This window comes from Cryptomeria japonica, chromosome 8, assembly GCF_030272615.1.
Source record: "Cryptomeria japonica chromosome 8, Sugi_1.0, whole genome shotgun sequence".
Classification (NCBI taxonomy): Eukaryota; Viridiplantae; Streptophyta; class Pinopsida; order Cupressales; family Cupressaceae; genus Cryptomeria; species Cryptomeria japonica.
In genome coordinates this window covers 426269839-426296830 of record NC_081412.1, presented here as the reverse complement: position 1 = coordinate 426296830, position 26992 = coordinate 426269839, and the positions used below count along the sequence as shown (strand labels likewise).

Genomic DNA, 26992 nt, shown 5'->3' with positions numbered 1-26992 from the left:
AAAGAAGGGAGTTGATTATGTTTTGAAAAGGAATTCCCAGGTTTTTCTTTGGTAGTCTCTTTTTTTGTTGCAGGATTTTTTTTAAGTTGTTGTTTGAAGGATCTCTCTCAAGTTACAAGGAAGGATCAAAGGATAGCTAGAGGATTCAACATCAAGCTTCAGTAAACCAGGTTCTCTCCTTTTGACATATGAGGAATTTGTATTTATCAAAATATATATATATATAGTTTCTAGATTCCTTAGTTGAATATAGTTTCTGAAAGAAATCTTTTTTTTAGTTGCTAGATAGGAAGAAAATCTATTTTATTTTCCTTAAAGAAATGCAGTGATATAATTCTTCCTCTTTTGAAATACCTATGCAGATTTTATTTAATCCATTTAAAAGGTAGAAAATCAGATTTTTGCTTTTCTATTTTCTCTTGAAAACTAGAGATGATATTGAATATAAAAATAAATCTCTCTCTCTCTCTCTCTCTCTGAATAAATAAATCTTTCTCTGTGAATAAATCTCTCCATGTGAAGAAATAGATCTCTCTGTGAATGAATAAATAAATCTTTCTCGGAGAATGAATAGATAAATCTCTCTGTGAATGAATAAATAAGTCTTTCTCGGAGAATGAATAGATAAATCTCTCTGTGAATGAAGAAATAAATCCCCCTCTCTAGATATTAGTTGAGAAATAGAATATAAATCCCTCTATGTGAGCTTTGTGTTTCTCAGTATAAACATCTACCTACTTCTTTGATAATCTGTGCATCGTTGGAGTAAATTACTTCTTTGGTTATTTTATTTCTCTGTTATATTTTCGTCCTTGGGATTAATTTGTTATTCTCTCTTACATTAATATTCTCTTATATATACACATACCTATTTATTTACTCTTCTTTTATAAAATTTAATAATCTGGGAATGTAACCATATATATATATATATATATATATATATATATATATATATATATATATATATATATATATATATATATATATATATATATATATATATAAATTTATCCCAATGAAAATATTTTTTAATGTTGCAAGTGATTTTAAATTTAATCACATCGTTCGGAATTATGAGTGTCGGGCGGCGTGCAGACTAGTGGAGGCGGTTTAGTAACCGTCGGGGAAGTGGTACCGTCTACTTCCCCCTGCGGTCACTGTCATGGCAGTGGCTGCAGGGTAGTGGAGGGGACCATGAGGTCCCCTCACCACTGCGGGCCTACTTCCGCAATACCCGCAGTGGTGATGGGACCCGTGGGTCCCACTCCCATTCCCTCCATTTCATCTTTTTTTTTAAAATGCCATTTCAATTAAATTCGTGGCAATTTGTATAATGTTAATTTTTTTATATATAAATTTTAGTTTAATAATTTTTTTTAAAACTTAGGTAAATTTTTAGATTTATAATTTGATGCTAAATTCTATTTTTGGGACTAGTGACTTTATAGGCGATATTCTTGCATGTAACTTACACTACCTTCGCCTCATGCAAATTCCTTACATTGTTTACATTTATTGGCGTCTCCATCTCCATGCAAGTTACATGTTTAAATATTATTATGCAAGTTTCCTAATTGTTATCATTATGCAAAGTTATACTTCAAGTTTTGAATAATAAATAATGTTAGTTATGGTTTTTATTCCATGTAATTCATCAAGTAGTTATTTCAATTAATTGAGCTTTGCAATGTCTAATTATACGCATTCAATTCATAATTATTTTCCAAGCATGATGTTTATCATAAGTTAGAAAATTAAATAAAGGAAGTTGGAAAACCAAAACCTAGTAGTGTTCGGTATATACAGTGCCTCTGGGTCACGCTTACGGGTAATGTCATCGTGTTGAACTACTGCACTTAACGCCTAATAAAGCTACATCAACGATGTCTGTGGCATCGTCCCTATAAATCGTCGAGGAGTAATAAGGGACATTTGGAAGTTAAAATCCAAGGGGTGGGTAATCCCCCTTGGATCGATAATTTAATAAGATAATTTTAAAACGATCTTTCATCCGCTGAGTTAAACTATAGTAAACCCCTATAGGGATGTTGAGTGAAATGCTTTTATGAAATTGATTTAATCTTGAAGATTTATTGTCGATTGACAATTGGTCAAGGTTGACGCTTATGATAAGAATTAGGATCTAATGTTTTTAGGCCACAAGCAATAGGCCATCTTGAGCCTTTGTTTAAGCGCTACCTCCATGGGTAGCAACCGAAGAGAAACTGTCTGGGACATTGACCCTAGAAAGGGTTGCGTACCCACTAATCAGTTTACATCAAACTATAGAGTAGAAAATAGAACTACATACTTTACGCCTTGATTCCGTGCCGAAGTGGGTATGTAGGCAGTCTTGGGATGGAGTTGTCCCTCATACTTAGGCATTCGTGGGTGGGGTCTAGGCTTGGTATAGAAGGATTGAATAGAATCATAATTTGAAAGATAATTAAAATGGAAAAAGTAATTCAATGCATACTCGGAAGGAATCCCGTATGGATTCACTTGACTTCCCGAGGCTTTAAGCCAAATTCTGATGCGGAATTCAAGCTTGTATTATGTTATTTAATTACTCCTAAGGATGGCGACCTCGGTGCACTTCTGTTAGAAGAGTGTAGTACTTAGTGAGTGGATTAGGTCCTGAATGGTCCCGATGAGTCTAAGTCTCTGGCCAGAGCACCTCCTATCCCGATTGGATAGATGCCTACCCCGTATGGGTAGATGCCTATCTCGTATTGGATAGATGAAATCTTATGTCCCGTATGGACAAATGCCTAACCCGTATGGTTAGATGCTTATCCCGGATGGATGAATGCCTAATCCAAATGGATGGATGCCCAGAGTATGCGATTGAATCAAACACAATGACTAAATTAAACAAAAAAAAAGAATGGTCAATTTTGTTGAGTTAATTATGGTGGGTCTTTACAAGAATCTTGTGGATGGTATGTTTCTTCAAGTAGCCTTCTAATCCACAATGCTTCTTGAGATGCCTTTGATGAACCGATATATTCAGCCTCCATTGGTGATAGTGACACTATTGATTACTTCTTGCTGCTCCAAGAAATTGGTTCTGATCTGTTATCACTGATTAAAAATGGGCTTTTCTCTTCCCATGATTGGCTATGGTTTGTTAAAATTTTTGAATAGGATGCAATTTCAAATGCTTCAGCTTTGTTTTGGACCTCAAGGGTTTAAGGGTTTTTGATTTTAGATCCTCTTGTGTTTGTTTTAAACCCTCTGGTTTTTAATCTTTCGTTACTTTATTCACTTAAGTAATGGGTCATGGGGTCGTAGGAAGTGTCCCCCCTTGTTGTTTGCCTAGGCGGTTATGTTAATTAATCGAAAAATTTATGCCTTATATGTTTTTCTCCTAAAGTTGTCGGGCCCAGTAACTAGTGCGCATCTCGCGGATGGATTTACGGCTTTCGCTATTTCGCTAGGCGAAGTTGCGCGTAGTTTAAAACCAGCAAAGTTGCAAAAATGACATAGCATGCCACATAGACGGTCCAGCTGGTTGATGATAGCGAGTAAAATGGTGACACGCGACAGAAGTCACAACAGTCAGCGGGTCAGGATTAAAGGCTAAAAGGCGGGCCCCAGAGGTGAGTTAGGTCGCAGTTAGGAGATGACCTGGCAGGTACAACTATCAATAATTTACTGGAGCCCAGTGGCTTTCTCTCAGCAAATGAAAAAGTGACATGTCAGCTCTGAAGGTGACTGGGCGCCAGGTGTTCACAGTGAGTCAGCGGGCCCACCCCTCTCGAAAGCCTTTTCAGACGGTTAAATGCCGATCAACTTAAAAGATGATCTGACGGCCCACGCTATTTCGAAAGGGTAAGATGCTCGTTCTTTATACCCCGCGAAATAGCGAGAGTGAATGAGAGCCGTCCACATGTCATGATGGAGGACCTAGAGGATATAGCTGTCAAGAGTTTGTTGGGGCCCCGTGGTTTTCTTTCAGCGTATAAAAAAGTGACAAGTCAGCTCTAAAGGTGACTGGGCGCCAGGTGTTCACAGTGAGTCAGCGGGCCCACCCCTCCCAAAAGCCTTTTCAGATGGTTAAATGCCGATCACTTAAAGGATGATCTGACGGCCCGCGCTATTTTGCAAAGGTAAGATGCTCGTTCTTTATACCCCGCGAAATAGTGAGAGTGAATGAGAGCCGTCCACGTGTCCGACGACACGTGGTCTAAGAAGAAAGTTGTGGGCCTGCCAAGGTGGAACCGGTGGTATAAAAGAAAGACATGCGGCCAGTATCAAGTGGAATGCGAAGGAAATTTCAAGGCCAATGGTTGGGCGCCACGTGGTATCATGTAGCCAATAGAGAAGCGGGACCTAGCGCGGAGCCAAAGCTGTTAGTTAATCTAACGCTCGATCAAGTTTCTTTTGATCGGACGGTTGGCGCTATTTCGCAGGACCAAGTTGCCCGATAGTTATGCTTCACGAAGTTGCGAAAGAGCAAAATGAAACACTTGTAGGAACGTTGTGACCCGTTGGAGCGAAAAATACAAATTCTCATATGAATTCAATTTTGAAGGGACGGTCGAAGCATGCGGAATCAATGTTGTAGTTAAGGCCCTGAGTACAATATTTGATTTCCTATCAACTGGGTGAAGATATCTTTTAAAGAATTTTGCAGAGGAGCGGATGCAGAGTTTTCAGGTACAGAGCAAGTCAGTTCAGTTGCAGAGCAAATTCCTTCAAGTCAAAAATGGGTTTTCTCGTATTCTTGTGTAGCAATTCCTATGTGGTGTGTTTTAGATAAGATAATTGATTCATCATAGAATTGTTTAAGAGTGGTATTCATTTCTTACGTTTTCAAAATGGCTCCTAAAAGAGAATTTTCTGGCAAAGTTAACTATTCAGAAAGGAGTGTCTGTGATGATTTTTTAGAATAGTTGACGTTGTCAACTAATCAGGCATCAAAGGCAAAAGAATTAGTGCCTAGAGCTCCTCGTTTAAAGATAGGAGAAGGACTGTATGACAAGGGTAACTGGTTGAGAGACCCACAGGTTGGATTGTCTGGGTTGGGGTTATTTAAGATTGGATTTGGAATGAGAAATTCCCCGGCCCCGCAAAATAGTATTTGGGAATTAGATGTTCAGAAATTGGTAGTCCCAGGGGTATTTATGAACATAGATTTGCTGACCCAAATTGCGCTCAACTATGATCCAGTCACAAGAAGCATTCGGGATATAAATGGGAAAACCCTTGTTGAGATTAATGTTGAAGAATTCAGGAAACCTTTTGGGCTTAATGAGTTCACCAATTTTCTAGAACCTATAAATTTCACATCATTAGCCCAAATTTACGGTGCACAGAGGAGTCATCTTAGGAACGGGCCTCTCAAGGAGTTTTTTGTGAAGATAGGAGGGTTAACAGTTGTAGGACCCAACACACAAGAGCCCTTTTGATTAAGTATGTTCACCCTGAGGGCTAAAGGAATGTATTGGGCACTTTGCCAAGTTTTGGGAGAAGATGCTGAAGCAAATATGCCAAATCATTACTTGTTAATGATTGCTCAGATTTTGAATCCTTCTCTTGCAATTACATTTGATTATGCCTCTTTTATTGCTGATGCTATCCATGGAGGGTTAACAAGAATCAAGAATGGAAAGGTGGATAGGCCTTTCGGATGGTACTCACTCCTGATGCATCTTTTTCTCTTCAAAGGTGGTGATTACTTTGCCAGTGGACTGGACTTTGTTAAGGAAAAAGAAGGAGAAAAAATGCTGGTACAATTATGGAGTACTGTGTTATCATGGGATAGAGAGGATGCCAATTTATTGAAGTTTGACAAATACTTTGCATCCAAGATCAGGACTCTCCTCTACTCAGAGAACCCAAGAATCCCCAAAGTTCTTCTGGAATTCATAAGACCAAAAGAATTCACAGAGAACATAAAAATTGTTCATAACTGGGGTGACATTTACTTGTATCCAGTCTCCACATTTTTCAGAGTGTTTGGTTTCAGAGGCACCCCATTTTTGCTACCTTACCAGGTCCCTCTCAAAGTGGGAATTGCAGAGATCCTTAGACAAATCGGTGGTTTACAAGAGGCAGAGTTGACAGGCAGGGGTAAAGGGACTATTTTCCCTGCAGCTACCATAGCCCACCAATTTGTAATAACAAAGGGAGGCTGGAATTGCTTTGAGGATTTCCTCAAGCCTTATCATTTGTCCACTGCAGTGTCCAGGTGTGCTGATCTAGAAGACTTCTTCAACGGTATGTTTAGAAAGAAGGTAGCATGCAGAGGTAGGCCTCATCAATTCCAGTTTCCTGAAGACCTCATCAGAAATGAGTTTGATCTAGATGAGCAGGAGCTAAGGAAAGAGAAGTGGGTGGCTTATAAGAAAGCCTTGGATTTTGTGCATCAGTTTGATGCCAGCTATGACCCATTGTCTAGCTTTTTCCCTCTGGAGGAGAAAATAAAGTTTTTAATTGTTTGCTTTGAAGATGTGATGCAGACCCTGAAGGAGAAGAGGGAAGCTGTAATCAAAAGCAACCTTGAGAAGGCAAGAATGATCCTAAGTAGGTCAACTTCTAGCAAAGCAATCCCTCCTGGTGATTATACACTACATAAGAAATCCAGTTATAGTGTGCTGATGCCTACAACAGGGGAGCCCTCTACCTCCAAAGGAAAGAGGAAGATACAAGATGTCATTGACATCTAAGAAAGCCCAAAGAAGCAAAGGGTGGGGAAAGAAGTACAATCAGATACACCTTTGTATTCCCCATCCCAATCCCCTATCCATATAGGAAATGAGCAAGCAGCAGCTGAGCAACTCCTACAGTTAGGTAGTTTAGGGGAAATTGCTTACACTTATGATGAAGTGGAGGAAGCAATGCTAGAAGAACCCATTGCTGCTGAAATGGATATCACTACCACTGAACTCAAAGGCTCAAAGTGGGATCCTGAGATAAAGCAGGCAAGTAATGCCTTCTTAGCTGATAACAATTTTGTCACATCAGAAGCATTTATGTAGTTTATATGGAAACAACACATAGATAAATATAATGCTAGATGTGAAAAGAGAAAGGCTGAGCAGCCTAATAAAGATCCAGCCCTGGTAGAAGAGGAAATAAAGTAAGAGATGATGGAAGAATTCAAAACCATCACCCCTGAGCAGGGAAGAGATATGGTAGCACAAGCTGGAGTGCTTATTTTACTCAAATGGGATATAGCAGATGCCCTGGTACTAGATGCAGTGAGAAAAGAGACTAAACCCATGGAGGGGATTACTTTCAATAAGGATAATGCTGCACTCGTCATGTGGTCTCTCAAGAGAAATGAGAGTAAGAAAAGCAAAGACACCCCAGGGTCAAGTTACCTTGGTGGGATGATGGTGAAGAGAGTGCAGAGTACGGGGGTAGTGGAAGCTGCTAGCACTATGTTAGAGATTGCAAAATTTAGTGTTGCAGTAGCAGAAAAGGAAGCTAAAGAGAAAGAGGCCCTCCAAGTCAAGTTGGAAACAGTTTTGAAGGCCTATAACAATGCCAAGGAGGAGGTAAGAGGTAAGGATAGCATCATTGCCAAGCTGCAGAGCTAGTTGACTGGATAGTACCATCAAGGTGAGTCTTCAACACTGATGATCTCCTCTTCTCCTGCAAGACCTCCACCTACTAGCCCTATCATTGAGTTTCCACCATCTCCAGCACCCTCCAGCTCTCAAATGGTTGAAATTACTCCTCAAGAATTAGAAAACTTGAAACAGGCTCAGGACTTATATGCAAAGAAGTATGAGGAGAGAATAAGGGCTACAATTTCCAGTTTTGCAGATACAATAAATGCCTCATTGCTCTACAACAATGTAGGTAAAATTATGGATATATGGAATGAGCTCAGGAGAGACAAGGCCATTTTGACACCTATTTCTGACAAATGGAGGCCTAGGGAGCAAGATTTAGAGTTTATGTGTGTATCCTGCGATGAAGCAAGGGCCAATCCCATCATCAAATCTACTTCTGATGTCGTTAAAGTCTTAGTACAATTAGCAGAAGAGGTGGATAATGTTGATAGGAAGGTTAATTTGTGCAAAAAGGAGTACACTGATCAAGTTTTTAAGTTGCTCCTAGGAGTTTTTGCTAGCCCGGATCAATTAAAGGACAAACAAATGTGGCTTAAGGAGATAGAAGCTAAATTGTCAGCAAGAGTTAAAGGAGTTATTGATCTAGATGATGCTTCTTTCTTTGTTTTGACAATACAAGAGATAGAGAAAATTAAGTCACATTATGGTTTTCTCAATTCAGAAGTCAACAAAATAAGAAATTCTTGGAAAAGGTTGACTAAGACCAAGGATAAAGTGATTAATTTCTCATGGCCGACAAAAGAGGTGTATGATGAGTGGACAACTAAATATGCCACCCATGATCCGGAACAGTTGGAGAGCGCCCCTGAAAAGGTAGGAGAGGTTGCAACTGAACAACTTGTTAAAGAAATTGCATAGGCCGAAAAGAGCTTGTAACTATTTTTGCGAAAAGTTTGTAACTTCTTTATTTTGAAAGAAATGATTGTAACAAACTCTCCTCGAGAAGTCCGAAGCTTTGTGCATCCATGTTGTTATAAATGGATACCAGGACTAGAGGAAAAGGGATCGCAAAAGAATTGTAAGAAAACGCTGCAGAAATTTATCTGAGCTTTTCCAAGTCTAATGGAGAATATTCAAAAACTTCTTGTAATATTTCTTGAAACTTAATATCAGTATACAGACCATCGGTTTTGAGTGAAGCTTTGTGTTGTCTTCAAGTGTGTTTACAATTTGTTTACTGTTTTCATTCTGAATAATCTAGGGTTGTTCTGTTTGAATGGAATTGCAAAGCAATTTTAGTAGAAGTGTTCGTTAGCTTTTCTCTTTAGGAGGGAAATTAAAGATGCAGGGATCACTCATACCAGTAAACTCTTTGGAAGAGACTTTGAATTTTGATGATCATAGCTTAATTTGGAATGCATGAATTCTTGTAGGTGTCAGGCATATATAAGGATTAATAGAAACCAAGCCAATGGGAGGCATAAGATGTTTTGTTTGAGGAGTCTTATTTGAGTTTAGATGACTCTGTGACCTTGGATAAGGCACTGGTATTGATTGAAGTTGTTTATTGCATGTTTTGTTGATCGAAATGCTGAATTTAAGTATAATTTCCATTCTTTGTTTTTAGTTGATTTCAAGGTGAATAGATCCACTAGTTTTCTGGACTGGTTTGCTATGGGTTTATGTTTGAAAGTGTGAATTCAATTCACAAAGGTATACCCACCTGGGCTTTGAGTAAGTCCGAAGTGTAGAAGGTTCAATCAAACCTTGTCATATGTTGTCTTGAGAATTTCCTTATCTTTAATGTCTCTTCTGCACCGAGTTTAACCATATTATTTTAAGGATGTTAAAGGGAATTAGATTTTGAAGACAACATGATCCAAGATGAAAGATGTATCCCGAAGTTGATTTTCTATCATCAATGTCGGCTGCATAATCAAAATTTGTATATCCAACTAAAGTAGGCTCTCCTCCATATTTGTATTGAATACCAAGCTGATAAGTACCCTTAATGTATTTTAATTTTTTTTTAGTTGCTTCCCAATGTTTGATGTGTGGATCTTCCATGTACCTGGATACAATACCGACTACACATGCAATATCTGGTCTAGTTATAGGAAGATACAAAAGACTACCAGCAAGTTGTCTATACAATTTTCCATCTACCTTCTTTTGAGTGGAAGTAGCACTCAATTTTAAGCCTACTTCACATGGTGTATTAGATGGTTTACAATCACTCATATTAAATTTCCTTAATACATCAAGAGCATATTTTATTTGAGAAAGCATGATCCTTCCTTCTTCTTGCTAGACTTGTATGCCCAAGAAATAATGCATTAATCCTAGATCAATTATTTCAAAATATTGTGTAAGTTGATCCTTGGTACTTTCAATACACTTTGTGTGATTTCCTATAATGATCAAATCATCTACGTATAGTACAATTCTAATAATTTGACCATCAATATATTTTACATACATCTGGATCAACTTTGCTTCTTTTAAATTATGCTCCTATAAAGTATTCATTTATTTTCAATTACCATGTCCTTGGAGTTTGTTTAAGACCATATAGTGATTTTTTTAATCTACACACTAAATTTTCTTCAACAACTTTTACAAATCCTGGTGATTGTTGCATATAAATTTCTTCTTTTAGATCACCATGTAGAAATGCATTTTTTACATCCATTTGAAATTTTTTCCAACCAAACTTTGTAGCTAAAGCAACTATTGTACAAATGGAAGTCATTTTAGCAACTGAAGCAAATGTTTGAGTATAGTCAATACCTTCTATTTGTGAGAAACCCTTAGCTACTAGTCTTGCCTTTAGCTTTTCAATAGCTCCATCTGATGTGAAATTTGTTTTGCAGGTCCACTTGCATCCAACCACATTTTTTCCTTTTGGAAGTGTTGTCAATTCCCATGTTCCATTTTTCATCAAAAAGTTGTACTCCTCCTGCATAGCTTCTTCCCATTCATCTTTTCCATTTTCTTCTTCATATGTGTTTGGAGTGTCAACCCTCATCAACTTAGTCATAAGAGAATCATTAGCAAACATATTTTTACGACCTCCTTGGTAAATTTATTGAATGCTTCTATTTTTTGTGTATTTTCATCATCACTTTCACTTGATTCTTCAACTTGTGTTCCTTCTCCTGCAGAAGATTGCACAACTTGATTTTGATCATTAGTGAAAGTGGAATTATCTTCTTCAATTAAGATTGGAAAGTAAGATAATGTAGGGGAATGATTACTTTTAATATCTTCATCAAACCATACATTCCTTTTGATATGAATTTCATTTGTTTTAGGACTGTATAACCTATATCCTTTTGACTCCTCACTATACCCTACCATTATGCACTTCTCAATTTTCCTTTCAAGTTTGTTCCTTCTTTCAACCAAAGACTCTAAAATGAGACACTGTAGGTTTTTTTCCACTCCATGCCTCTTCTGGTGTTATATTCAAAACTGTCTTAATAGGTGTTCTATTCAAGATATATACACCCAAAATTTAGCTTCTATATTTCTAGAGTGAAGCATACATCTAGCCATTTATATTATAGTTCTATTTTTTCTTTCAACAACCCCATTTTGTTGGGGTGAATAAGAAACAATTGATTCTTTCTTTATGCCATGTTCTTTACAAAATTCTAAGAAGGCTTTATTCATATATTCAGTCCCTCTATCTGTTCTTATTATATTTAAACATTTTCCACTTTTTTTTTTCAGCCAAATCTTTAAACTCTTTAAACTTATGAAACACTTCATCCTTCTTTTGTAGATAGTATACCCAATTTTTTCTAGTATAATCATCTATAAAAGTGAGAACATACCTTGATCCTCTAAGGGAAGGTGTTCTAAAAGGACCCATTACATCACTATGAACCAAATGTAAAAGAGTTTTTGCCCTCCATGACTTTCCTTGTGGGAAACTTTCTACATGCTGCTTTCCCATTGCACATCCTTCACATACCTTATGCCTTGGTGAGATCTTTGGAAGCCCATATACCATATGTAGATTATCCATAAGCTTAATACTTTGATAATTGACATGTCCCAATCGCTCATGCCATAACTGTTAGCAAAAATCATGAAGGAAGACAAAGGGGGGGGGGGGGGGGTGAATCAATCTTCACCGGACTAAGCAAATTAAACTTCAAAACAAGAACTGATAAACTGCAACAATAAACAAATAAGCAAATTAACAACACAACACACAACACCAATATTTTTGACGTGGAAAACCCGGTTAAGGGAAAACCACGGTGGGAACTTACCCATAGTAAGATGATACTTTGCAGTAGTATGTGAAAATATTACAATGGGGAATGCACATGCATTCAGGCACACTGCCTAGATATCACTGCTCAAAAGATATTTTCCCAAAAGGCTACAACCCTTAGGGAAGTTTCATTGACTTACAATATGATTCAGACTTCAATCTAGAAGAAATGAATTGCAATGATAGCATCTACAAATGCCCGATGACAGTTCTGGTTAAGCACAATTGTCTTCTCTGCAACACCAATCTCACCTCAACACTTCACTGAATGATAAATCTCTTGTTCGCACATACACCTCTCTCTGATAATGCAAACACTATCTCAACACCTAAATTATATGAATTTCTCATCTATATATACAAATCATCAACCTTGATAACAAGGTTGGCTAAGCCCTCAACCCTCATCTCAGAATTACAAAAATTACATTATACGATACAAAGATCAACCACCAGACCAATACAATAATTTACACTACATAGCATGGACCTAATTCAAATTCTCAAACGATCACATCCATTGAAAATCACGCCAAGATCAACTGCAATAGTATGCTACACCTCCACATAACATGAAAATCATCACCGGTTCATAGAAATCTCCAAAAACTCGCACAACGATTGATGCAGATCGCCAAAATAAATAGGACATGACTAGGAAACACCAGCAAGCATGTTAGAATCGCCCGGAATAGTTGCACCAATATATCTTTTCAAATCTTCATCGGTCAACGTCTAGAAGCTCAAGAACACAACCAATCATCAACACGAAGAAAGATAACTTGTGGAGCACCAAATCACGAACCATCTGAAATGAAGATACGCAAGACCATCCAATACAATATCTCAAAGTCTCAACACAAGATTTGATCATAGCGGAAAATACCGGAGGAAATACCGGTCTCTGCAAAACAGTGATCAACAAAATCAAACTACAAAACTAGATCAGAAAATCTCACCAAACTCACCGAAATAAATCACAAGAATATGTTGACATCAATGACAACATATCATAGCAACAACAATGAACAATCATATCCAACAACTCCAACAATAACTTGCTCATATCATCATATTGAGCAATAGCACACATATGCTTATCTCCACATTTAAAAGTAAATTCATGAAACTTATCTAATCCATTTTCCATTTTACCAATTGCAATCACTCTATAATTATCATTCACATCTTTGATTAAAGATTTGTCATTGTTTGCAATTTGAGATATAGAAAGTAGATTTGTTTTCAATTCAAGAACTAACTTCATATGTTTGAACACACCATTATCAACTTTGACATTTCCAGTCCCTTTAACTTCCAAAACACTGTTATTTCCCAAATATATATTTTTTGTACTACTTTCACTTATTGATTCAAATTGTTTCTTATTATGAGACGTGTTGTGTAGCACCAGAACAACATAGAAAACAATTCTTTTAGAATCAACAAATTTAGTAGACTTATTTGTCTTCTTCTCTGTATCTCTATTATTTTTGAAACATTCATTTGCTTTGTGACCCATCTTTCCACAATAATTACATTTCCATTTACCTATTATAATCCGTAGATGACATATTTTTAATTTCATTCTTCCAATTCTTTTCTCTATTATTTTTGAAACATTCATTTGCTTTGTGACCCATCTTTCCACAACAATTACATTTCCATTTACTTCTATTATAATCCGTAGATGACATATTTTTAATTTCATTCTTCCAGTTCTTTTCTTTGGATTGATTATCTTGTGACTTTTTATAACATTGTTTTCCTTTCATTATGTATACTTGAGATTCATCACTAAATGTTTCTCTTTCCTTAATTTGATGCTTTTCTTCTTGCACTAATTTAGCAGATGGCCCTTCAGATTTAATTTCATACTATATAATTCTGTGGTGAGAGACAGGATCCATACATAAAGAAAAATACTTGCACTCAAAAACAATTGAAATTAAATTAAATTCTTCATTACATCACCTACCCCGCAATGTAGTTTGTATTAAAAAATAAACATTACTCCAACACTTTTTGTATTAAAAAATAAACATTACTCCAACACTCTTTGATTGAAAAATGAAATAAGTGTTATATGGAAGCTCCAATTATTTTTTGTTAAATTGAAAACACAAAACAAATTAACTCAAAAGCAATCCGACCTGCCGGAATCGAACCAGCGACCTAAGGATTTCCAAGGGAATTGTTGTCCCACTACAGTCCTCCGCTCTACCAACTGAGCTAAGGTCGGTTTGTTCGATACTGCAGAATAACAATTAATATATTATAATATATCATTTAAGATATTCGCACATTAAAACACGCTGACAAAATCTCAATGGCTTTGTAAACGAAAAATGATTGTCAGAAGTGGGGTTTGAACCCACGCCCTCGTTAGAGGACCAGAACTTGAGTCTGGCGCCTTAGACCACTCGGCCATCCTGACAGCACGGAATTTACACAATTTGTTATTTAATTAATTGGTTTGAATTAGGAAGGAAAATTTATTAATAAGTAATGCAATTTAAAAGAACAATTAATTCACAATTAAAAATATTGTCACAAATGTATGTACAATTTTATCTCACTTATTATAAGACAACACTTAACTTCATAAAGAATATGTAAAAAAACAACCTAATAGTAATGAGAATAAGTGAACAATATACCAAACACTTCAAAATATTTTAGTATAGTTACATTAATCATTAGGAGTTGGAATTAGTTACCCAATTTATTTATCTAGGTTTGATCTTTTTTAAGAATGCAAATTTCTTATCGACCAAAAGAAAATATAAAATTCTTATTCAAATTGATAATTTATAAAAAAATCTTATTACTTTATATCAACCTTTGAAAAAAGAAGTTAAAAAAAATCCATGTTAAAGAATTTTATTAATATTGAATTATTTTTAGAATTAAGATTTTCACGTAAAATTGATGTATACAAATTTTCTAATCACCTTTTTTAAGTGTTCGATCATTAGCTTGAAAAAGTGTCTAATTATAAAGTAAAAATATTAATTAAACTATTGCAACATCAAGTTCTTTCATCTTACCACTCTCAAGAACATGTCCTTCAATGGGATCAAAGAGATATGTGTTGATTTTCTTCACTTTTTTGACAAGAATGAAATGAAAGATAAACTTGTGGGTTTTTTCTCTAATATCTTAAATGATGATTCCAACATTTTCTTATCAACTAAACTACTAAGAGGAGATTCCCAAATTACTAGATGCTTTGACAATAAGGAGCTTGCGAGACCCCTCTTAGAGTAGGAAATCAAGATCATTACTCCTTTGGAGGCAACACAGCTCCAAGTTCAAATGGGTTTATTCACTTCTTTTTCTAGATTAATTATTGGGAGATTGTTAAAAATGATGAAGTTGTTGCTTCAATAAAAATTCGTAGGTACTGACAGGGTTTGAAGGATTTGAACTTGATATCTATTGTCCTCACTCCTAAGAAAGTGGATTCAAACTCTTTTGCATATTTTAGACCAACTAATCCATGCAACTCCATATATAAAATCTTCTCTAAGATTATTGCCTTGCAATTACAATATTTTTTTCTTATGATCATTTTTGTGCAACAAAGTGTTTTATGCATGGAAGATAAATATGAACTCAATAATACCAATCCATGAAGTCACACATTCACAATTACTTTAGAAACCAAAAATAAGGTTTTATCTTTATATTCAATCTCATGAAAGCTTGTGACAAGGTGGAGTGTGATTTCCTTTAAAAATTACTTCATAGATTTTGCTTTTGGGGAGAATTTTTTTTATTTGATTTTTTTAAATGATCTCTACCCTGAATTATTAGTTTTGGTTAGTATTTTTCCATTTGCTTTCTTTAAAATCTTGAGGGGTAAGAAGCAATGAGATCTTCTATCTGTGTTATTTTTTATCATTACCGTAGGAGCTCTGGTAAAATCTTATAAAAGGCAATCTATAGGGGATATTTGAAAGGATTAAACATGTTTTCACTTCTCCCCCTTGTTCCCATCACAAAATTATGGATGATACTACAATCACATGGGAAACCTTTATGAATGAAACTAGATAGCTAAAAGGGATTAGATTAACTATGAAATGAATTTTGAACAAAAGATTAGTTTTCCAAATAGTACTATCTTTTTCTTAAATACCCTAATTCCAAGACAAGAAAAAATTGTTCATATCCTTGGTTGTTGAGTGCATATGCTTCCTTCCAAATATCTTGGCCTGCCTCTTTTCTAAGGTGTAGTTCTAGATTCCTTTTGGAATGAACTTGTGCATAGATTTTAGAGAAATTTGGTTGGTTGAGAAGGATTACTTCTTAGCCAAGTTATAAAAATATAGATTATCATATCAACACTTAAAAATATACCTTTCTACAATATGAATATATTGAAAATCCCCAAAAATATTAATTGAATTTGATCAAATTCAAAAAAATTACTTTGGACTAGAACTAAAGAAAGAAAAGACTTCCTCTAGTAGATTACGACTTTGTTTGTAAGTCAAAGAAGAAAGGGGTTTTAGGGATTAGAAAGATAAGAGAGTTCAAGTTATCTCTTAATGCTAAAATTATGTGTTGTATGATTTTTAAGAAAAAAGAAGTGAAATAATATCATAAAAAATAAAGTATCTTCATCAAAATGATTTTTTTGGAATCTTGACATTTAATAATATTCCTCAAGGATCTTGTTTATGGAAAAAATGATAGCATCCATATTTATTATCAATAATGGCACAAAATAAAATCTTGGAAATGGGGCTAGTATAATTTTTCTGGAGGACTCTTGGCTGCAATACTCTACACTAAGTAATTATGACTAGAATAAACATAAATTATTGATCTTGTAAAAGATTACTTACTAATAATGTTAGAGAGTATATTTAGGAAAATGATGGTTTCAAAGTTTAGAATGTTCTTTCTAGCCTTTTCAAGAGAATTGGTGGGTATCATATCTAGGCTTTAATCTGCTATGTCCCTTTTTCATATTCCTCAAGCTTTTAGTAAGGATGAAAAAATATGGAAGATATCTTCGAACAATATCTATAATGTGGCTTTGGGATTTAAGTTTCTTTAGAACAAAACTAAATATGTTTCCTTTGGGGCCAATAGTTGGTATTTATAGTTGATTCCCAACATGAATGTATTCGTTTAGATTATGACACAAAATGGCTTCACATTCCCTAATAAATGCACCATCTATGAAAGGGAGGGAGAAAGTGTTACTCACATGCTACTGGAGTGTGAGTGTGAATTCTCTAGATAAGTATGGAAAATCATTCTTTCCCTTTTCAATGTTAATTTGGTCTTTTGTGACTCTATTTGATGTGTTTAAAATAACATTGAGATATTTCAAGAAAATAAAGATTTTCCAATAGGATTTTGATATAATATGCTTAGCTATTAAGGAATATTTTTTATAAAAGGTCAAAATAAGTTGTTGAAGGGTGCAACACTATATGTCTTAAAGATGAATTGGATAATATCTAAGGATTACGATATTAAATTTGACATTTCCACCCATTTTAAGGTGTAAAAAAATTCTAGATCTAATGTGGTTTGCACCCCCCAAAATTTGGAGCAAATTGAACTTTGATGATGATATGAAAGGTAATCAAATAATGACAAAGGGTGGTGATGTAATTAGAGATCACATAGGAAATTTTATAGTTGCCTACACTATCAACTTGGTTCTTCATTATCCACCTATTACGTTAAATAAACAACATCATTTAATAAAATTCTAATAAATTCCAAAATTGGTTTGAAAAAACATTTTGGAGGAAGACTCATTGAAAATTATAATATGCCTCCAAGGAACCCAAAAGCCTGGCTAGACTATTGATAAGCTCATCAAACATGTCATCTTTCAATGTAATAATTTTAAAGAAATCCATTTCAACATATTTTAGATAGGAGAATGAATGTGTCCGTTTTTCACAAGCTAGGGAGTTGTATTATTTAAGGACTAAAATGATAATGCCATGATTCATACAAAACCTACAATTATTATAAAATATAATAGACATAAATTTTACCCTTCAAAGATAAATCATGAAAAACTATGTGATGGCCATTAACATCACCTTTAATTAGGTTATGTATTTATTCATGTCTATAGGTTTCTTTATTTTGTCCTTAATCTATGTGAGCAATTCCTTGACTATGTTGAGAAAAGGAAAAACTATTTGTGCTAATGTAAAAATGGAAGGTGATAGGAATTTTGTGGAGCCCTCATCTTTTAATCATATTCATAAGAGTAAGATTATTTGGAGGATAAAAGAAAATGAATGGTTGATGCCCTATTTAGAAAGGCATCAAGGACATGACATGGTTGTTGCCAAAGCCTTAATGAAAGTTTGTAATGATACTAATGTGTTTATGCAAGGTATTGAATGACTCATTATTCAAAATATTATTACATAGGTGACTTGACTTTCTAGTGAGGGTATAAAGGATTATAAATATGGGAGATCCTAAAGCCTAGTTAAACTACATTTTAGTCACATGAGAGACTCCCTTAAGTTTGTATGGGGGGAATTGGCACATTGTTTAATGACATATGTGACCTTGGAGGGAAGAATCAAAATTGTATACGATTTTCATTTTATGCTTCTAAATCATTTTAGGCATAAATTGAAGGTGTCCTTTTCCTTTTATCTACTCCCATCCCTAGAGATCTCAATAAATGACTATAAATAAGCCCTTGAATCTACTCACTTACATCAAGGGATTATACTTATTAGATAGTAAATTATACAAATTCTCAATAGCCCAATTATATAAACCCTATGGATTTTGTTAATGTTAGTGTAGCATCCTAAATTGTACTCCCTTACAATTTTGACTGCATTAGGGTCCTCACCTTAGTATTTATGCCCCTGGGCCCGATTAGGACCTTATTATGCTTGTACCATACAATTTTGACTTAATATTAACCTCATACATCATTAGAGCCCTTTATCTTGAGCCCCTACTATTCCAATTAGGACCCCTCTTTGGGCCCCTTGGCCATTTCAAAAATTGAGGGGGAAATTCAGCTTTGTGTTGGCCCATGTCAGAAAATGAATATATTTTTTGATTGGCAAGTATAAAAGGAGGCTTTCCCCTCTCATTTTGATAGACAAGGAGACAAATTCACATACACACATCCAATATAGCAAGAATTCAAGAAATTGCAAGTAGTCAGTCTTCCTTCAAGCATTGGAGCAATGATAAAGTCAATATTTAAGCATTGAAGTAGACATATACATTCTATTTTGTTGAAGACTTCATGAAACCCTCTTTTTGTGTAGAGACAAACAAAACTTCACAAGGAGGTACCCCATTTTTCATTTCAGTCATTATTTAGCATCTCCCTCAAAAGGAGAACCTTTCCATTACTACAATTCAATTATCTTTCATTTCTATTTTATGGTTAATTCCAAAACTGAGGTTTGACTTAGGCAAACCCCTATTCCCAACCTATTTCCCTTTCTTTCTATATGCAGGAAATAGGTACAAAGATGTGATCTTTAGAATAAGCATGATTTATAGTGACAAATCAATCCCCCTTTGGAGTGCTAAAAGTTTGGAGGACCGGGGCGATGGGCACCATAGTCTTGACATTTTGGGGGCTCCTTCAAGGACTAGATTTGAATTTGCATACATGGCCTATATCTAGGTTTGTGGTTCAATCTAGTGATTGTAGCTTATTGTTTCCACATTTTTACATTCATTTCCAACACTTTTACCCCAATTTTAACAATTCAACTTACAAAATAGGGTTTAATTAATTCACATAATCAAAAACCCAACCTAATCAGAATTCTGAGTCGTAATCCTTTCTTGTTTGTGACTAGATCTATTGGATTGGAACCCTGTTTTGAATGTAATGGTCCTTAAGCCACAAAATTAGTGGTTTCTTCCTTCTATGGTGAAAACCCTAATTTTTCACCATTACAATTTGGTGAACCCAACTCCTTAACACCTTAAATTCCAATTTATATTCTCCGATTTGAGTGTTTATGCAATTTATAATTCAAATTTACATTCACAAGTTTGATTTCCAATTAAATTTTTAAAAAATAGAGGTTAATTCACTAAAAACCCTAATTTTAAAATTTAAAATTGAGCTTGTGAGTTGCCTAATTAATATTTCAGGTTTGATTTTTCATTCAATTCCAAATTCAAATTTGCATTTACAAGTTTCATTTCTATTTAAATTTAAAAAATTCAGAGGTTAAATCACACAAAACCCTAATTTTTAAATTTAAAATTGAAGTTGTGAGTTGTCTAATTTGGATCAATTTTCAAATCTGATTTTTCCTTTTCAAATTCAATTGTGAAATATTAGATCTAATTTCAAATTGAATTTAAAAAATTTAGAGGTTAATTTCATAAAAAAACCATAATTTTTAAATTTAAATTTATTTATGGGTTGCATAATTTTTCAAATTTTATTTTCATATGTTATGCTAAGATCTAGCTGCATTCCTTTTTTCCAATTCATAATTCAATTTGCTTCATTTAATTGCTTAATCAATCATTTTCACAAAATTTTGCATTGTTTAATCATGATTTCCAAATTTTAAATTCAAACTTTCCTCCTTTGTGCATGAGTTTTACTACTATTAGTCCAACCTATAATATCCCTGTGAGAGGAAGTTGTAGAATTAAGGCTTCCCAAGGTTTAATTACTAAGGATATGGAGCCTCATTTGGACAACCTATTCCATGAGGATGTTGGTGGTTCTTCATATCCAACAAATGATGTCATTTATCCTCATTCTTTACATAACTCTCATGATGTGGATGAATCACTAACTAGGGTTTCCATTGACCTATTGGAGAAGATTGACAATGAATTTGAAAATCTTCAACAATGGATGAGTCAACAATACCTGGAAAGTGAGGCTATCCCATTGATTGAAGGATTAAAAAGAATGGTTCAAAGTGATAGAATTGGAATTGATTTGTTGCATGGTGTTAGTGAACGGATTTTTGCCTTTCTTCAAATTAATTAATTTCAAACTCTGTTACCTTCTTTTAAAGACAAAAGTTCAACTAAACAGTTGGTCAAGTGTATCATATACTACTTCCCTCTGAATTTTTGATAGGTACAACTCCCTCCATTAGTTATTCAGGGAATAACCTAATTAAATTTAATTGGTATGCTTTTAACTTGAAAGCACATAAGGCTACCTACTTCATTCTTAGAGGCTAATGATTTACACATATCACAGAGAAAACTTATTCTTCAAAATGCTTCAACATGAAAAATGAAAGTGATCAAAACAAAGTTCAGAACACCAGCTTAACAGTTCATAAAAACAGATAAGAGAAATAAAATCTCTTTTCAAGCACATATCTTTTAAAATCTCACAGGAAGGAGTCCCAGAATAATAATAATATTCTGCATTGGAAAGGCAATCACTGTCGTTTGATTAGATCAATATATGCAAAGATATATCACTACACAAATTCAAAACTCAAAGGTTTTCCTTCTCCCAAATACAATATGATCTTTTATATATATATCTTATGCGACAAAGACACAACAATACGTGTATAAATCCTTTTCAATTCCAGATTTTTAAAGTCTGACAACTTCCTTCAACAAAACAGAACTTCTAAAACCAGAAAAACTAAGTAAAACTAACCAAAATTCTAACCCAAAATCTCACCCCTTTTCTGCCTATCTTAATCTAATTTATAGTCTTTAGAACATAGGAGGTCTCCCTGAAAACTCGACCTCTTCTAAATCAGTTATGAAAACCAACAGTATATTTGGGACAGATGTCCTGAAGTCATTTGCACAATCATGAAAAATACACAAAATAAAAATAGAGCATTAATAACACGTTATGCTCCTCTTTCACTGTCATCTTCCCCTCCACTTTCCTGAGCGTCATGGGCAGTTACAAGTTCCTAGATTATAGATTGGTTCAGATTCTTCATAGCATTGATTTTTGCCTTTGCGGCTTCTTTATTCCATCTGTGCTTCACCATTTTCTTGGCATGCTTCGGTAACTAATCATTACCGATAAACATCATGGACTCGATCCGGGTGACTTGTGTTATATCTTTAGGGGTGAAATTGCCTTTAGCTTTAATTTTCTCCATGTATAGCCTGAAAGCCTTTATCGCATCCTGCGTGTTCAGACCACAAATCCCCAACTTCCAATTGTGGTCCCGATTAACTACTTTGTTGTCATTAACTAAACTTCATTGGAGGTCCTGAAGTTCATAAACAAAAGTCTTGACATTAGAAATCATAGACTTGAAGGTGAGCACCCACCACATTATGGTCTTTTTCAATATGAAGAGTTGGCATTCATTGGTTACCAACTTGATTGAATGCTCTGTCAGGAATCTGATGGTTCTGTACTCTTCTATTTTGGTGAGCATAGGCAAGACATTTTCCCATTTATGTTCCTCTTTCTCCCATGGTGAAATCTAGTTTTGAATTTCTGTAATGAGACTCTACATCTCATCACATAACTTCCGGGAGCTTGTGATATACTTTTCTCCGTCTTTAATTACTCCTTCAATCCATCTCTCCACAGCCTTTGCAATTCTTTTAGCTCGGTGAACCTGACTCATTAGCTTTTTATTCTCTGGTGAAGTATGATCAAAGCTCTCTGTAGCATGGGATATGGGAAGTGCTCTGAAGAAACCGATGCTATCAATGAATTGAGCGAGAATGTTTATATGCCGCTTTAGCTCTCTCTTCTCCTGCCCATCTTTTTCTGACCTGGTGAGCATTTTCTTAGATGATACCTGGAAGAAATGATTATCTGAATCCCTACTCATGTTCCCGAGCTCCACCTTGGTGATCTCAAAATCCTCTGCATTGACTTCCTTATCTTCGTCTTTGGGTTTGTAAGAGGCAATCTCTGCAACCCACTTTCTGGTTCCCTCATCATTATCCAGTCGGGCAATTTTTTTGAACCTCTTTGGCTTGGGGCCCTTCTCTGTGTACTTAACTACCATGTCTTGAATTGAAATAGTCACGGGAATGAAACTTCATTTTTTTCTTACTGAAGTGGTGAGCCACTTAGGAGTTGCACTCGAACTGGTCGTTCCTCCGATCACTTTAGAGGGTGGCATCATGGCTAGAGTAATCACATGGGAATCCATGGTGTTGACAATGTCACTGTCAAGATCTTCAACTTCAAATATCTGAGCATCAAGAATTTTATCCTTCGCCTCTGTATCTTTGGTTTGGTCCATTCTTTTCTGGGCAGCACTTCGTGACCTGGTATGTTGAGGAGCAGAGAAATCCAGAGCCGGATTAGACTTGTGCCTAATGTGAGATGGCTTTTTATCCTTACCTTCACAATTGAGAGCAATCGGACGACTACCAGCAAACAAACCTTCTATCCAAGAAAAGTAACTCCATAGTAATGAGGAACAAATTTTCAGAGAATTAATCCCTTCATACCTTATAGAAAAAGTAATGATACGTACTTATTAAGTGTATTGATTCCAATTGTTAGTTTAAATGTGCTGAGATTTTGGATTGGACATCGCACGCATGCATTGAATGCATGGCGGAGTTTTTGAAGTAATCGCTAGTTCCCAAAATGATTACTTTCCTCAAAAACTTAAACATTTGATGTCACCCGAGATATGGTTCAGGCTTCATCATACTTGGCAATAAGTGCACAATCATGTCTTTTAGCTCATGGGACCCACCTGTTTTGAACATGCATGAATGATCTGAACTGACTTCACCAGAGTTCAAGTAGTTCAAGGCGTACACCGCGCCAAGAAAATTCTCTTCTGAAAGGATTAACTATGTTAAGTGTTGTTGACCCTTTGAACCACATTGAACATGTTGAACACCCCCGAACCGTTTGAACTAGGTTCAAAGAGTTCACAACTTGGAGAGAGATGATATAACACATCATCGAACACGACCATTAAAAGAACCGCTGCAAAACACTTTGAGTGAATGTTAGTATGAAAACCTCCTAGACACCTAAGAACCTGCGAAACCTAAATGAACCTTATGAACTTGCTTCAAAAAGGTTCAATGAGTTCATGGGGTTCAAACCGATCATTAAAACTTGGTGTTTCAGATTAAAAGACAATCTACAAACAGATTAAGGATTAAATCGAGGAATTCCAAGAAAGATAAGGAATTCAAATAATATTTTATAGGGTGATTTACTCCTGTTATGAAGGATGAATGATGAGGTAACACATGGCCTTGCTCATATTATTGACACTAATATCATGCCTATGAAAAGTTGTGCCAAAGTCCTTGGTTACACTCAAGCTCCTAGTCAAGTTAATCACTCCAAATTCCTATGACTACTACTATGGCTAGTGTGCCCACTTTTACATCTAACATCATGACTACTTCCACACAAAATGTTATTCCTACATGTGTTAGTCAAGGGGGAAACATTGCTAATAAAAATTCATTCATATTGTAGACACCTAAAATTGTCCATGTCTAATTAAATAAATATCTTTATTTATTTAATTACTTTAGCCTAATTCTTCTATTAATCAAATAAATCCTTATTTATTTAATTAATTAATTTATCCTCTTCTAGCCTTATTTCTCATTTAAATAAATACATTTATTTATTTAAATTATCCTTTTCCTGAATTAAATAAATATCTTATTTATTTAATTGATCCCACTTCTTCTATTAATTAAATAAATCTTTATTTATTTAATTAATTCATTAACCTTTTCTACCTATGACACATGTCATTCATCTCTTAATTCATACACTACCTACCCTCTTATTATTTTCTTATTTTCTCTACCTACCCTCTAATCATAGCCGACCTCTTTTTACACCTCTCAATCTTATCCCTCCATTTCATATAATGTCTTCTATATAAGGAGATGCTTCCTTCATTATCAAACCTTGACTACCTCACTATGCATTCAGCCCCGACTACGCTTTCAAACTTGCATATGCGATCAAGCCTACTTGCAACCACATTTTCGTTATTTGTTGAGCTCTTGTGCACACATAAAATATGAGAGCAAATATATCAAGCAAGATCAATGGAGATAGGAAGAATCGAGATTCAAACCCTATTGGACATGTGATGGTATAATCTTTATGATTTCATTTTATTTGCATTGTTTTAGGTAATCTTCATATGTTATGGTGGATCTTTGTTGTTGTTAGGCTAGGGTTTTGTGGTTGAATTCATTTAGTCTTTCAACATTGTTGTTATCCATTTTCACCATAAACATTTTGGCACACCTTGTGGGACATGGATTTTTGTTAGATCTGTGTTTTTTGCAGGTTTTTCTAACCCTATATTGCTTTTTTGTAAAACAATTTGGAGAATAACCTTGTGCAGCTAGGGTTTTGGACACAAAATCAAGATCTTGGAGAGATTTGATCCGATCTCACAAACGACTAATAATTTTTGAACCAAATTTTGTTTGCAGGTTGAGGATAGTATTAACAGCTCTCAATCCAAAATTTTAAATTTTTGGAGCACATTTGTGTTTTCCATGATTTTTTTATGATTTTTCATAAAAAAATAATTTTGAGAGCAAATGAGCAAATTTTTTGGATTTTCTTAAATTTTTTGAAATCTCTCATAACTATACATAGGATTTGTTCTTTGTGATTTTAATTTTGATGCAAAATGTTTCCCTAAAAATCAGATCTTTAAAAATTAGGGTTTTTCCTTATTTTGATCAGATCTCACAAATGGCTTAGAATTTTGGAATCAAATTGTTTTTGTAGGTCAAGCAAATTATCAAAGGTGTTTATTAAAAATTTCAAATTTTTTGGATCAAGGTTTCATTTTATATGAATTTTTTATGATTTTTCATAAAAAATTAATTTTGAGAGCAAATTAGTGAAAATTTCAGATTTTCTTACATTTTTGGAAATCTCTCATAATTATACATAGGCTTTGTTCTTTGTGATTTTAAATTTGATGCAAAATAATTCCTCAAAAATAAGATCTTTGAAAATTAGGGTTTTGCATTATTTTATTCATATCTCACAAACTGCTTGGAGTTGTTGCAGAAATTTTTTTATGCAGGTTTGGAAGACCATCAGGACTCTCCAGTAAAAATTTCAGATTTTTTGGATCTATTTTGCATTTTATATGAATATTTTATGATTTTTCAAAAAAAATAAATTTTTCAAGAAAATGAGCAATTTTTTTGGATTTTCTTACATTTCTGGAAGTCTCTTGAAATTTTACAGGTGGTCTTTTTTTATGATGAATCAAATCTTTGAATTGGTGAACAAAACACATTGTTGAAGGCCCCTATTTCACAAAGTCTTTTGGATCTAAAATTTACCTAACTTGTGTGCTCGCAGGAAGGGGTGATCATTTGAAACAATTCAAAATACTAATAAATCTTTGTTGCAGGACGTTGGCAAGGGTTTTTGATCTTTATTGTGTGCTTTGTTTTCATAGATTACCAAACACTTCAATTGGTGCACTAAAATTGAACCAGTGTCCTTTGTGTCTTTGGCAATAGGCTCTTTTTGTTTAATCTTTAGAGGGCCTATCTCCCCGTGTGGTCATTAGGACTAGTAGTGAGGAGAGAACGACCCAAGTGGTAGCGAGGAAAACCCACCTCTTCTGAACCACTATAAACAACTGTATTGATGGTGAAAACTATGGATAACGTGTGCTGATTAGTTCATACCGACACTATGTCTCCCCATAAACCCGTTTGATCAAATTTATTTGATCAGTTGTAGGGCGTAACCCCTACCAGTAGGGAGCCTTCTATATTTATAGAGCTAAAAGTGCTGCATGTATGGCCACACGAGCGGACGCCCTTACTAGCACCTTTTTGTTTTAGAAGCCAAAATCCTTCTAGTTGTTGGGGTAGGAGGTCAGACCTCTGGAGCGGCCCACACACATACGGTTCTTAGTAGAGATACAAAGTTTGCCACGAGGAGTTTTCGTGGGGACTACTGTTTGGCTGCCCCGAGAAGTGAGTGCCGAGGGTGGAGCTAGTGGTGTCAAGCATCTAAGTATCTGCTCTAAATAGCGTAGCCTCGGGGGAAACTCCATGTGGGATCAACAACTATTGTCTTGGCCAGACATAAGAATTGTTCTTGACTTATTTTGAACAATCAAACATTCAAGACCAAACACCAAAACATTGTGTCTTTTTGTCTTCAAGTGTATGCAAAACAATTTTACATCAAACAACACACTTGTCTTTGAGTCATTTTGGG

At 34.9% G+C, this 26992-nt stretch overlaps 2 non-coding genes across 2 annotated transcripts; both read right to left on the bottom strand.

The window, feature by feature from the left end:
• Positions 1 to 13967: 13967 nt before the first annotated feature.
• On the bottom strand, positions 13968 to 14062 carry TRNAY-GUA (transfer RNA tyrosine (anticodon GUA)). Its single transcript has 2 exons — positions 14026 to 14062; positions 13968 to 14003 (listed from the first exon to the last, which is right to left on the bottom strand). It is a non-coding gene; the product is annotated as a tRNA-Tyr (tRNA).
• Positions 14063 to 14173: 111 nt separating this feature from the next.
• TRNAL-CAA (transfer RNA leucine (anticodon CAA)) lies at positions 14174 to 14257 on the bottom strand. The gene has a single exon. It is a non-coding gene; the product is annotated as a tRNA-Leu (tRNA).
• Between the last annotated feature and the right edge of the window lie 12735 nt (positions 14258 to 26992).